This window comes from Mustela putorius, unplaced genomic scaffold (genome assembly GCF_011764305.1).
Source record: "Mustela putorius furo isolate JIRA1106 unplaced genomic scaffold, ASM1176430v1.1 tig00000592_pilon_pilon_pilon, whole genome shotgun sequence".
NCBI lineage: Eukaryota > Metazoa > Chordata > Mammalia > Carnivora > Mustelidae > Mustela > Mustela putorius.
Genome location: NW_025421426.1, coordinates 10,110,133 through 10,123,723, shown reverse-complemented (window position 1 = coordinate 10,123,723; position 13,591 = coordinate 10,110,133). Strand labels below are relative to the sequence as shown.

At 47.5% G+C, this 13,591-nt stretch overlaps 1 protein-coding gene across 1 annotated transcript in view; it reads left to right on the top strand.

The window, feature by feature from the left end:
* The first annotated feature begins 286 nt into the window (after positions 1 to 286).
* The window catches only part of TTPAL (alpha tocopherol transfer protein like), a 37,850-nt gene continuing 24,545 nt past the window's right edge, over positions 287 to 13,591 (top strand). The window contains exons 1-2 of the mRNA XM_045082170.1: positions 287 to 349; positions 9,496 to 9,601. The gene's annotated coding sequence lies outside the window, so the exon portion shown is untranslated. The remainder of the gene's footprint in view (positions 350 to 9,495; positions 9,602 to 13,591) is intronic.

The window sequence follows — 13,591 nt, the reverse complement described above, 5'->3', positions numbered from 1 at the left end:
ACTTGGTGATCCAAGTGGAGGGAACAGCAAGTGCAAAGGTCCAGGGGTTAGGAAGAGGGAAAGAGTGGATAATATCAGGTAAGATGAGGTCTGTATGAGTTGGTATAGAGCCGGTGGAGGGGTGCTGGAGAGAGCAGCAGAGTAGCAAGAGACTATGGCCAGGTGACAGAGGACCTAGTAAACCATGTTAAGGAGTTTGAACTTTATCCTGAGGGCAAAAGGGGAGCCAGTGAAGGGTTTTAAGGCGAAGAGTGGCATAGTGTGCCTAGAGTCTGGAAAGTTGCCTCAGCTGCTGCGTGCAAGTTTGGGAAGAGGAGAGCCCAGAGAGAAGCCTGGAACAAGACCCCAGGTGAGAGAAGAAGAAACCCAAACAGATGGGAGATGGGCCAAAGAGAGCTGTTTTATCCATGGTGTGGTGAAAGGATGGGGGCGGGGTGGATTATACTGCTAACCTGTGAGTCTGGGTCTCCTGGACCTCATGACTTCTCTGATTCTTGGATTCTGTGCTCAACACTCCATAATTCTTCATCCCAAGATGCCTGTTGATATCACTTTGCATTGACAATCCCTGATCTCACACTGCCCTATACTCCACCCCCTCTTTTTTGAGCCTGTTTTCCTTGTTTGCAAAGTGGGTCACCAACACCTTCTTGCAGAGCAGCCAGAAAGGGTGAGCTGGCGCGTGGTCCATCCTTGCACGAAGCAGGCATCTGGTCCATGGGAGGCATGTTTGCCCTAAGTGCATGATATACAGGCATTGCCTGGAAGGAAGTGGGTCTTGAGAGAAAAAGAGAGATCCGCATGGAAGAGCAGAGGTAAGGAAAAGCCCTGTTGTTGTCTGCTCCCGATGACCTGGGTTGCTCTGGCTTCCAGGCTTCTGGCTAGGCATCTGGTTCCCAGATTTGGTTGTTTGCTGGTATACCAGTTGGCTATAGAACTCCCCAAATCTGTCATCTGCTGGCCCTCCCAGATCTTCCTTCTGGTTCTAAACTCTCCCTGGGGCTGCAGATACCTGCAGGAGGTAGCCAAGCAGGATCTGGTCTTTCCTGGGCAGGTCTGAGCCAGGTCAAGCACCATGCAACTTGCTTCCAACCCACCTACCCTCGAGGCCATCCCGCAGTATTCCCTTCTCAGGCAACTGCTCCATTGACTCAAGCAAGAGCAGGTCTTTGGAGACAGAAACCTCACTTGTCTCCCCAAAACAAGCACGTGGTCTCTGGAACCACACCCAAGGCTAATGTGTGTTCCTGTGTTACAATGTGCTTCTTGCCAGTGGTTCATCTTTCATTCAGTTTAATCCACAAAACATCAGTTGAACAACACAACTGTGGGCAAACCCCACAGGGCTGGCAGGATCCTTGGAGACTCACTGCTTGCTTGGAGGAGGAAATGGGAAGCCACAGAGCGTTTGGTGACGGGTTGAGCTGAGAGCCCAAAGCCAGAACTCTAGGTCCATCTCTTTGCACACAGTAGGGGTTCCACAAACACCCATGAAATTAAGTCGAATTAGTTTATACATTTCCCAGCTACCATTTGCCTTGATTCTTTCTAGAAGGTGGTATAAGAGACTGGAGAGAAAGGTGGCCTCTGGGGAGGTGAGTTGGGTAGTTGGGGTCAGGGGTGGGAGGAGGACCTACTTTTCATTTTATGCCCTTTTGTACCATTGGAGGGTTTATATTTTTACCCAGTGCTCATAGATCAGAGTCAATCAATCGAACAAACAATCATAATTAAATAAACAATGAAGTGAGCCAGGCTCTTTTGTAACTCCGTGCCTTTGTACGTGCTGTTCCCGCTGGTGGAAATGCCCTTTCCCGGTCTACCCCATCTGGAAAACTGCACAAGTTACAAGACTGAGCTCAGATGCCCAGTGTCTGGGGCCTGCTGCCACTCCCCGTGACGGTTATCTTCCATTTGCCCACCACCTCGGCATGCCCTCATCTGCCCTGCTCTGTGCCCTGGGAGGCACCCACGCCTCCTGACTCCTTACTGGATCTGGCAGAGGGAGGAGTCAGTGGTAGATTAAAGGGCAGGATGACAAAGAATGAGGTGTTGAAGTGACCCGTCACCACCCGATTTTGCCTTCATCTTCACGGGGGCTACATTTCTCCAAGACCTACGCTCTTGCCTTGGCCTTGCTTCTACAGTTCCAGCTCTCCCCGGGAGCACCAACACTGTTCCCTGTCTTGCCCCTTCAAGCTTTGGGGTGATGACAGCTCCCTGGGTGCCTCGATATTCCTTAAAGTTTCCCCGAGCCTGCCCATATACTTCCTTCGTTAAATTTGCTTCAGTTAAGTCATTGGTTCCCTACTTGGAATACTTATGCCCCTCAGGGGACACCTGGCAATGTCTGGAGATATTTTTGGCTGTCATTGCTGGTGTGGGGGTGCTACTTTTTTTACCCCTAGTTGGGGGTGGGGGACCAGGAATGCTGCTGTTTATCCTAGAGTGCACAGGACAGCCTCCCACAACCGAAAATTGGCCCCAAATATTAATGTTGCTGAGTTGAAAAACCCTGATTTATACCCCTGAGATGCTAACTGCTCCCTCCTGGGAGCCTGGGAGTTCCCAGCTGGGGATTCTGGACACCAGTGTCCCTCACGGCACTGTGACCCACTCAACCCACTCTTAATGATAGAGAGATGAAAAGACCCAGTCTTTGTCTTCAAGCCACCCCCTCTACAGGGGGGAGAGAACCAGGGGAGCTGGGTCCCTTACCAGACTCAAGTACTTGAGGACAAGGTCTCTGTGTCATTCACCACATAGCCCCAGGGGTAGGAGACATTTGCTGATTCAATCAAATAATCCTTCCACAATGTTTTAAAACAGGCTACAGCCGACAAGGGTCTAGACTCAGTGACTAAACAAGACCCAGGGAACCTGGGTGTTTTGTGTTTTTTTTCCCCCCCCGTAACAGAAGTTTCAGGGAAACCACAGTTAGGCAAATACATACAGAATGAATGAAGAATGAATGAATGATAGTCCTGGAGATATGGGTGGATGGGTAAGATGGAAAGCAAGAAGGCAAGAAGGTGTCTCCTCTCTTAAATGGGTGTCATAGTAGAACCCACCTCCTAGGATTACTGTCAGAATCAAATGAAGGGAAAGCACTTAGTATGTTACTCAGTGCCTGGTGAGCACAAAAGAAACTGTATCTGTCAGCTGTCTGGAGGAAGTGACAGAGGAGACTCGTCTAGGTGGGGGCTGCCACAGAGAGGGAGCTCCTTTGCATCTCTGGGCATCTGTAAAATGGGCAAAATGTAAGCAAGATTAGTGCTTTGCAGAAACTGTATCATAAGGGATGCTTAAATGGGGCATGTGACTCAAATACTATTTTCAAAACCAAATCTATAATTTAATAAATTTAATAAATAAATAATATTAATTAATTCATTACTAATTTAATAAAAGTAAAAGGCCCAGTCTGTTAAATTACAGGGAGATATAACTGTCAGACAGGGTTAAAGTGACCAATCCATCTTTTTTTTTGCCTGCGACCTTGCCTGTTTTAGCAGTGAAAGTCCTGTGTTCTGAAAATCCCCTCCGTCTCAGGCAGGCTGAGAGGGTGCGTCTCCCTAGGAGGTCAGATGATCAGTCTGCCTCTGTGATTTTTAAAATAATAAGTAGCTAACATATATTAAATGTTTACTCTGTGTTAGTTGCTTTTCTAATGACCTTATAAGTATTATCTTATTTAATCTTTATAAGAACCCAGTGAGATAAATATTATTAGCATTCTCTTTGTACAGTGGCACAGAGAGGTTTTGTAATTGCCTGAGGATACACAGCTCCCAAGTAACGGAGTCATGATTTGATTCCAGGTTGTCTGGGTCCAGTGTACCCACGTTTAACAATGACCTCTATGAGACCTATAAATTTATTTTATATTTTTAAAGATTTTATTTATTTGTTTGACACAGAGAGAGCGAGTGTGGAAGATAGACAGAGAGCCAGCATAAACAGGGGGTGTGGCCGAGGGAGAGGGAGAAGCAGACTGCCCACTGAGCAGAGAAGTGGGGCTTGATCCCAGGACCCTAGGTTCATGACCTGAGCCAAAGGCAGACGCTTAACCAACAGCCACTCAGGCGCCCCCATATGAATATATTTTAAAAGAAACTTTGAGATGATAATGGTATTAGTAATAGTGATAATGATGATGATGGTGGTAGTAGAAATATCCTTTTAAAACATGTTTTCAAATAATCATAATGATAATACATTTTTTGGAGCCCTTGGATATTCATCCCAACATTTAATCCAGTGGAGAGAGTTTAGGATTCTAATTTAGGCTGCTGGAACAGCCTAAAGATCCGAAAATCTCAGGAAAAAAGGGCCACCTCTGCAGGATTGAAGCTGGAGTGGAACTCTCAGATATTTATAAGTAATTCACAAGCACGGTTTCTGCAGGGGAGGGGATGCTGGCTGGCTGCTGTTCTTCATCGGGGGCCCCTGACACGGTGGTGATGGTGTTCTCTTCGTAAGGATTACCGAGCTGTCCACCTAGGCTTTGTGCATTTTTAAAATGCATATTTTAAACATCACATAAAATTTTCAAGGCACACATACACACAGATTGTTACCGTTTGGAAATTTGTCTCGGGGTGAAGCAGAAATGCCTTTGGATGTGAAGGAAACCAAATACTGAAACAATTGGATTTTGGGGATTGGCTTCCCTGCAGGAAGTGACCGATGGCTCTTTGATGAAAAGAGCGATTGTCAGGTGTGCCCTTTTTGGAAGTGGAGGTATATAAAAAAAAAAAAAAATCTATACATTTTATCGATCAGGCTTTCCTGGGAAAAGGGTTTCGTGGCTAACATTTAAAATGTGAGAACCTTAAGGTTCTAAAATTCTGCCTCTGAGAAGCAGGCTTCACACGGCAGGACGGGTTTGGGGGTGATTCACCCACAGGGTTGGGTGGAAGGGGAGTGCCCGCCCTTGGGGGTGGAGGGAGGACCCAGGAGCCACCGGAGCCACCTCTCCATGGGCGTGTCTCCACTTACAAAGGGCCTTTTCAGCTGTAGTCATCTCTTCAGCAAACATCCAAGCACCTACTCTGTACCAGCTTCCAGGGTGTAACGTTCATCCGGTCATCACAAAGACGGGACTACCAGCAGTGGCGGCGCCGCCGGGACCCTCACTGGTCTCCACCCTGCCTCCCAAACCACCCAAACCCACCCCTTCTCACTGCGCTCCTGGGCCACCCTAGCTGGTCTTCACCATCCCCAGCTCTGCTGTCACCACCTCGTTGGTCTCCTTGTCCGACTCGGATCCCTAAATCCATTCTCCATGCTGTTTTTATAAAATACAAATCAGAAGGCCTCACCCCTGCTCTACCCCTAGCTCGAGAGTTATACCCATGACGCAAAGTGGTAGCCCCCTTACCACAGGCCTCCAATCACCATGGCTTGCTCTCTTTTCTCCCTCTCTCCAGCATGCGGGTCCTGCCTCAGGGCCTTTGCTCTGGCCCTTCCCTCTGCCTGGACTCCTGCTGCTGTTTCTCTGATTCAGATGTTGCCACAGATGTCACTGTCCCCCCTCTCCCCACCAAGAAACTGGTAACACGGGCCTTTTTGGCTGGATGACGAGTACTGCCTGAATTTCGTACCATGTGTCTATTCAAATAAATTGTTAGTTCAAATAAAAATGTCTCCTTGGAGACATTCCTTTCTGGAAAGCAAACTTGCCTGCTTACTTCCTCTTATGGGGCGATAATTTTCCCTTATGAAGTATATAATACAGTCTGTAATTGCCATGGGTTGTTTTGTTTTGTTTTTAATCTCTTTTTTAGTTTATTGTCTCTCCCCCTTGTGAGGACATGGACTTTGCCTTGTCTTACCTACCACCTACTAGAGTCCTGGCACATAGTAGGTGCTCAGTATTTATTGACAGTGATGAAAAGAAGGTGGTGGGGGGCAGGAAGGATGCCTGGGCTGATAATGGAGAGTTACCCTACAAAGCAGGAGGTGAAAGGGTTGGGCATAGCTCCAAGCAGGAGGGAAGAGTTGGCAGTTTGAGGGCTCTGAGAAGATCAGGCTGATGGGACCAGGGGCAAGAAATCCAGGGTGTGAGGCAGGCAAGACTACACCCGTGTTACATATGAGAAATCTGAGACTCAGAAAGGGCAAGAGACGGACCCAAGTTGCCCAGTAGGCAAGGATTTGAGTTTAGAATCCAGGTCCCAACTCAAGGTTATGTAGAACCTCATGGTTACCGAGCACCTATATGCACTAACATATGAGATAAGTACTATTATTACATCCTTATTTGATGGAGAAACTGAAGCACAGAGAGGTTGAGTGACTTGCCCTAGGTCACACAGCTTGGAAGTAGCCAAGCCTCAGGTCTTTCTCTGGCTCCTAAGGCTCCCCTGTTTCCACCTCCCAATTCCCCCACAGCCCTGGCGGACCCAGAGTTCCAGCTGGGACACGGAGGGGCTGTGAGTTTGAACACTGACCCTCTCTGGAGTTTGGGGCAAAGCCAGAAGCTTCTCTGAAAACTTCCAGGACTTGGATTCCCCTAACTCCAGACAAAAAGAGAGCAAAACTAGCCCTACTTGCAAGGCTGCTGTGAGAAAAAAAAGTGATAAAAAATAATTATGGGACTCGTAAGTGATAAAAAATAATTGTAGGGCTCCTGGCAAACAGCCTGGGCTGTAGAGATACTGACTAACGACAGCAGGAATTTATGGCCCTGTGGGCCCAGTCTTTTAGAGGCTGGGGTGATAGGAGCTGGGGTCATGAGTGGGGTCATAGGCAGAAAACTCCCAGCAGCCCCTTCCTATCCTACCAGCCTGGACAGGGATTTGGGGGTTCCCAGATGGCCATGCCCTCCCAGCCCAGTGGGCCACCATTCATCATCCCTTTCGTTGGGTCTTGTGTCTCTTGCCACTTCTTAGGACCTGTAAACTATTTGTGATTTGGTTCATTCATTAATTCTCAGGGCCCCAGGGGAAAGCAGGACACAGATCTGGATGGTGGAAGTGTAGAGGAAGATCCAGGCACAATGATCCCCCCCTCCCCCTAGAGCCAGAGGACCCTTGCTGAGGACCTACCCTGTGCCAGGGGCCTTGCTTTCCTGGCGGACCCCCGACCCTGGGGTAGGAGGACATGATAGCTGGAACCTGAGTCCCCAACTCCAAGAACTGTGGTCTCCTTACCACAAAAAAAGAGTGGAAGTGCTTTGTCCCTAGAGGTGTTCACAGCTAATTCTGAAAGACAGCAAACACCCTCCTTAAAAACCCTCGTATTGTTGTTTTTCTAAAAACAAAACCGACATATCCCCAAAGCTCAAATAACACAGAGAGATTCAAAGTTCAAAACACTGAAATTTTACCACCCAGAGACAGACCACCCTCCCCAGAGGTAGCGTTGAAATACTGAAGCCAAAATGTCAAGAGCTAGTGGTCAGCTTTGCTCTGCCTCAGTTTCTCCAACCAGCAAAATTGTCCCATGGCAGCACCTGGCACCCAGCGGTGCAAGGAGAACTGAGCTAACTACTTAGAAAGCACTCAGCACAGCACCGCCACTGTTCCGCTCATGCGCACTACACCTGCTTGCGGAAGAACCAACAAGATATTCTAGGCAGCTTTCCACACCCGTAAGCTCCTTTAGGGAAGTAAGGTTTTGATTTAAGGGCGGAGCAACTCGCACAGGCAGGACCCCTCCCCACCGTGGGTCCACACTTGCGCCCTCTAGAGGCTGTTTATCTTCTGCCTATATCTGCACCAAGAGCTCTCCGCAGATCCCTAAGGCAATCTCATGCAGAAGTGTTGAAACTAGGGCTTGCAGACAGCAAGTCACTTACCCAGGGTGACAAAGCTGCGACTTGAGCCTCCTAACATCTCGAGTCCAGAGGCAGAGCTCAAGACTGAGAAACAAGCCCAGAGAAATTCAAGAGGGTTTGGAGTAAGGTGGACGTGACCCTGAATTCCTGTTCTGCTGCTACTAGCTGTGTCACCTTGTGCCAGTGCCTCAACCTCCCTAAGCATCCGTTTTCTCATCTGTAAAGTGGGACTGCTGATACCCATCACACAGCGTTGCCACAGAAATGGCTCCGGTCTGGCTAATAGCTGCTGTTTTTGGAACAGCAATGCCTGTGGGGCTCCATGTTAAGTGCTTTCCAGACAGTATTTCATTAAACTAATAAGCATATATTTCATAAGGGCAGGGACTTTGGTTGTTTTGTTCAGTGTATAACTTCAAGGTCTAAAACAGTGCCAGATGTATAGTAGATGCTCAACAAAAATTGTTGAATGAATAAATGAGTCCAATTTTCTCGATATCAGTGACAAAAGGGTTCTATTACTAGGTATGTGACTTTGAGCAAGTTTCTGTCTCTGAACTTCCATTTTCTCCTGGGTCCAATGGGTACAATGACACTGGCAACATTTATTGAGCACCAGCTGTGTGCTGGGCCCTATTCTAAATGGTTTATAGCTCCCAACAGTAAGTCCCCTTTAAACCTTATAAACCCTTTGAAGTACTATTATTAGCCCATATTAAGGTTGTCACAGGGAGGCACAGTGAGATTGTCACCAGGTCTCACGAGCAGTAAGACATGGAACTGGAATTCAAATCCACCAGACCTCTGATTCACCTGCAGGGTACACCTGCTTAACACGAATCTCTAGGGCCTAAGACTAACCTTCCTTTCCATCAACAGTAGAAGTAGTAAATATATCGAGGTATACACGTAGAGTGGAAGACTAATTAGTCATGAAGAAAGAGTGAATTGCCAATAACTCTAACAACAGGAGTGAATCTCACTATTATGTTGAAAGAGGTCAGTTGTGAAAGACACTGGAGTTGCCAGAAAAAATACGAGATGTTCAGGTGTATTTGAACTTCAGATAAACAGTGAATTTTTTTAGCACAAATATTTCCCAGGTGAAATTCAAATTTGGATGGCATCCTGGCTTTTTATGTGCTAAATCTGGAAACCTAAATATCATATATGTTTGGCCCCATTTATACGAAGTTCAAAAAGAAGGAAAAGGAATAAATGATGGTAGAAGTTAGGAAAGAAGTGGTGGGCAGTGTGGGTGGGGGAATGGTGGCAAGAAAAGTCATATGTCTTGATCTGGATACGGGTAACCTGTGTATACACACTTGTAACAATTCACCAAGCTGCACCCTTAATATTTGCTCATTTTAAAAGATTTGTGAATTGTGACTCTTTAAATGTTTAAAAATTCTAAGGAACAAAACACTCTATAAAATCCTAAGTAAACAGTATTTGACGGGGTGCTCAAATGAGAGAAAGGTTGTGGGTCCCTTAGCACATTTGAGGAGCTCATAGTAAGAACTCAATAAATGTAACCACAGCATTCATATTATTACCGTCGTCACTCCCTTTTGTGATTTTCTCTATCTCGAGTTCATAGGAGCGCCCTCCAGTGTTTACATTTTGTCATAACACCTCAGTTACCACTCTTTAGCCAAGCTTGGAGTCTCGCTGCTTGAAAGTGCAGTGCTTTTCCTTTTCTTTCGCTCCAGGACACAGAAGAAAGTGCCCAAATCCACATGGAACTAATGGGTCCCAAGTCCAACTCTAGCCCTGCCGACAATAGCCCCCTGAAGTTCGTGAGAAGGCAAGCAGAAGGTGAGGAACAGGTCTCTGTGTTTCGCTGTCCCAGCACAATCGCGAACATCTTGTTCCCAGGAACTCACATGATCTATTTGAATGTAGCACCGGACAGACTACAAAATGCTTTCACATCAACAAGAATCCCAGCTAGCTTTCAGTGAGTGCTTCGTGCTGTGTCACACACCAGGCGAAGAGCTATGTGTCCGCTTCCCCCCACTTTTAATCCTTACCTGGGAGGTCTATCTTGTTTGTCGCCTGCTTTCTGCCACCCTCCCCTCCCCAAGAGTATGCTTTGGGCCTCCTTCCATGTCAATAAATATAGCTGGGGCGGTAAGGACTTGATTCAAAGGCTGAGAAATTTAAACAGTCAGCCCCACTGCCCAGGTGAAGATCAGTAATAGTTAACATTTATTGAGTGCTTTATTACACACCAGGCCCTATGCTAATTGGTTAACTCGAACTCTCTCTCATTTGATCCTGGAGGCAATCTCAAGGTAGCTTCTATTATTATTCAGATGAGGAATCTGAAGCTCCTAGAAGTAAAGGAGCCATCCGAGGTCAGACAGACGGACAGCGGGTGTAAATAACAGAGCTGGGCTTCAAACCCAGGTGGGTCTGATACTGGTCCTGGGCTCTCCACTGGCACATTTGAAGGACAATATGGGGGAGACTGCAAGGGAAGTTCCCCAAGTGGAGCAAGGAGCCAGTGACAAAAATCCCAAAGGTAGAGGACATTGTGGACCCAAGGCCATGGGAGCGGCAATTTCTGAAAAGCCATAGTTTACCATGGAGGGGATGGAAGTCTTCCTGGAAGTGGTGCCGTTTGGGCTGACTATATATCTCCAGCCCAGAAAGGGGGGCTTTTAATAATTCACCAGCTTCCGAGTGGTTTCACATCAGACTTACGTGGCTTCAAAGACTAATTGCGCCACTCTCCAGTTTAAAAACAAACAAACAAAAACCAGCATTATTGAGACATACTTGATGTACAATGAACAATTCCTATTTAAACTGCGTAATTTTATTTGCTTTGACATATGTGCATACCCATGAACCCATCACCACAATCAAGAGGATGAACGTCTCCATCACCCTAGAAGTTTTTTGGTAGCCTGGTGTAAGCCATCTCCTCCTTAACACACCCATCCCCATCCCCAAGCCACCACGGTCGCCGTGGAATACTTTTCTCTTCACTATAGATTATGTTAACATTTCTGGAACTTTATAGAAATGGAATCGTACAAGATGGACCCTTTTTGTTTGGCTTCACCCCTGGGCATAATTACTCTGAGATTTATTCATATTGTTGCACGTATCAATAGTTTGTTCCTTTTTATTGCTCTTTTTACTTATTATATGTATATCGGTTCATTTATCACACTCCCCTGGGGATGGACATTGTTTTCCCCAGTTGGGGATCATCATAAATACAGCTGCTAAGAACATTCTTGCGCACGTCTCCAAGTGGACAGACACTCTGTTACCCAGGGCAAGTGCCAAGGAGTGGCTCTGCTGAGTCATGTAAGTGTATGTTTAACTCTTTCAAAAGCCACTGCAAACCATTCTCCAAACTCGTTGTGCTATCTTGCATCCTCACCAGCAGTGTACAAAGAGTCCCCAGTTGCCAGGGCAAGGCTTTCTCATGTTGGCCATTCCAGGTGGACGCACCAGCGTCTCTTCTCCTGCGGCCCCCACTGGTGGTCCTTTAGCCCTCTGGATCCGTTTTCTCCTGTATAGAGCAGAAGTGACCATAACAGCTTTGAAGGGTAGTGAAGACATAGGGAGTGAGCACACAGGGAACATACAGTATCGGGACAAGCAGATCGCAGGTGTTTCTAAGAGATGAGGGTTAATTCTAACCCATGGTCCGGGGCCTTACCCCAAGACACACCTTCAAAGCAGAGGGTAACAGCTGCCTCCTTCAGTGTGGAGTCAGGGCTCCTAACCCAGAGGAATAGGAAAGATAGTGACTGTCACAGGCGCAGGGTAGTGGGGGTGGTAGTGAGGGGACTAGGGGGTGGGGTGGATGAATAGCCCATTCTTATAAAGCCTCGAGGGGAGTGGTTGGGTTTTTTTTTTTTTTTTCCTCTATTTTCCACATTGGAAAAATGAGGTGTGGAAAACAACCGTTGGCCACTGTCATTCAGCAGTTAAGGGACTGAGCTGGGATTCGAACCTAGGTCTGTCTGTCTGATTTGGGATCTAGGAGAATTGCTAATGGAGTATCTGGCTCAGGGCTAGCAACATGGCCCCATCGCAGAATGCCTCCCAAGGCTCAGGGTGGTCTTCAGTCGGGTTCCCTGGAAACAGAGCCTGAGGCAGGGATGAGGTACACGCAATTTATTGAGGTGGGCACCCATAAGGGAGGGGGGAAAGCAGGTGGGATGGAACCAAGCAGAGATTTGTTCTCAGGTAAAGTCTGGCAAGGGGGCTGGCCTTTTGTACCTCTTATGGGTCATTGACTGTGAACTACCTGTGAGTGAGGAGGGAAACCTCTTGGGTGAGGTGACGTCTGAGGTCACGGTGCTCAGGAGAAGGAGATGGAATGAGACATCAGACATCAACCACTGGAGCATCTGGGGGGTGCTGGGGGCGGTGCTGGCCCCATAGAGGAAGGACTCAAGAGGTCCCCAGAGGCACCCACACTTCTTGCCTGCCTCATGAAGCCAACTATAGGGCAAACAAGCCTCCAGGCTTGTTTCAGAGAATCGTCCGTCCTGCTGCAACCATCATGTGGAACAGACCGGACTTGTGATGTAATCTAAACACACCTTTATTTTTGTCTCCCAGTGTCTCTTTCAAAATTTATTCAGTGGAGAGACATTTTCTCTGCCAACTAGGTGAAAACTCATCCCAGTTACTTTTCTGCTCATTCTTCGGAAACAGACAATTCTGTAATCACTTTAGGTCAAACACACACTGTTGATTTAGAAATTAGAATGTCCAGTAAAGCTACTGATCACAACTCCCAGCTTGATTTGGGTTTAAAGCTTCTCCCCTGGGCCAGCTTGGTCCTGCTTCAAACTGGCAGCCTGCTGCAGTGGTGGGAGGTGGTGTGGGAGGCTCCTCTCTTTCTCCTCCCCCTCCCCACAGGTGATGCTTAGAGGGCTGGGTAGAGATGGAGAGGGGAGAAGAAGGGTTTCCCTTGACCTGCCACCATCTTGGATGGCTTTGAGCTCTCTAGGACACATTTTATCTTGCCCCTTTCTGTCATGGGACACTATTGTGGGCTCGTGGAGATGGCCAATACCACAGGCCCTTCTACATTGACCTTGACAGATCCACCTGTCTTCCTAGGGGTCTCTAGCAACTCCTTGTTCAGCACTCGGAATCTGGCATCCAACTCTAGCTTTCTGCTGCTACCACCCCTTTGCCCTTCCACAGGGTCCTGTGGGATATGACTGCACTCTCCCCAGTGACCAAGAAGTAAGCTTGGACCCCTTGTAGGTACTCTCTGCTCATGCTGGTCCATGGGAAACACTGCAGTAGCCTTTGCCTTGGAGCATGTGGGCGTGTGGGCTGACCTCAGCACACCTCCATGCTCTAGCTCCTTCACCAGCCCAGCAGGACAACCTATTTCTCCCAACCTCCAGACATCCCTGCCCACATTAAGCTCTTCAAATTCTGCCCTCCTGCCAAGAGCCACCATCAGTCCATTCCACTCTTCCAAGAAGATGGCCACCGAAGGATCGTTGTCCTCAGAGAACTGTGGGTGAAAGCAGGGGTAATAATATATATCAGGGTTTTAAGTGGTCATGGCCAAGTTTTAGCACTTGTGGGCTTTGGAGTATGTTCTTGAAAAGCTATCGCTGGCTGACACAGCCGAGCTTTAGAGCAACACTTTACAAGTCCCGTCTGCCTCCCCAAGCCTCCATTGTCTCATATCTTCATGAGGGTGACATATCTACATGGTGGGTCATTGTGAGGGCTGAATGACATATATAGGTTGTTGCCAGATCTGACTCTCTAGGATCCCACAATCAAAGACCTGAAATCCCATCTCTG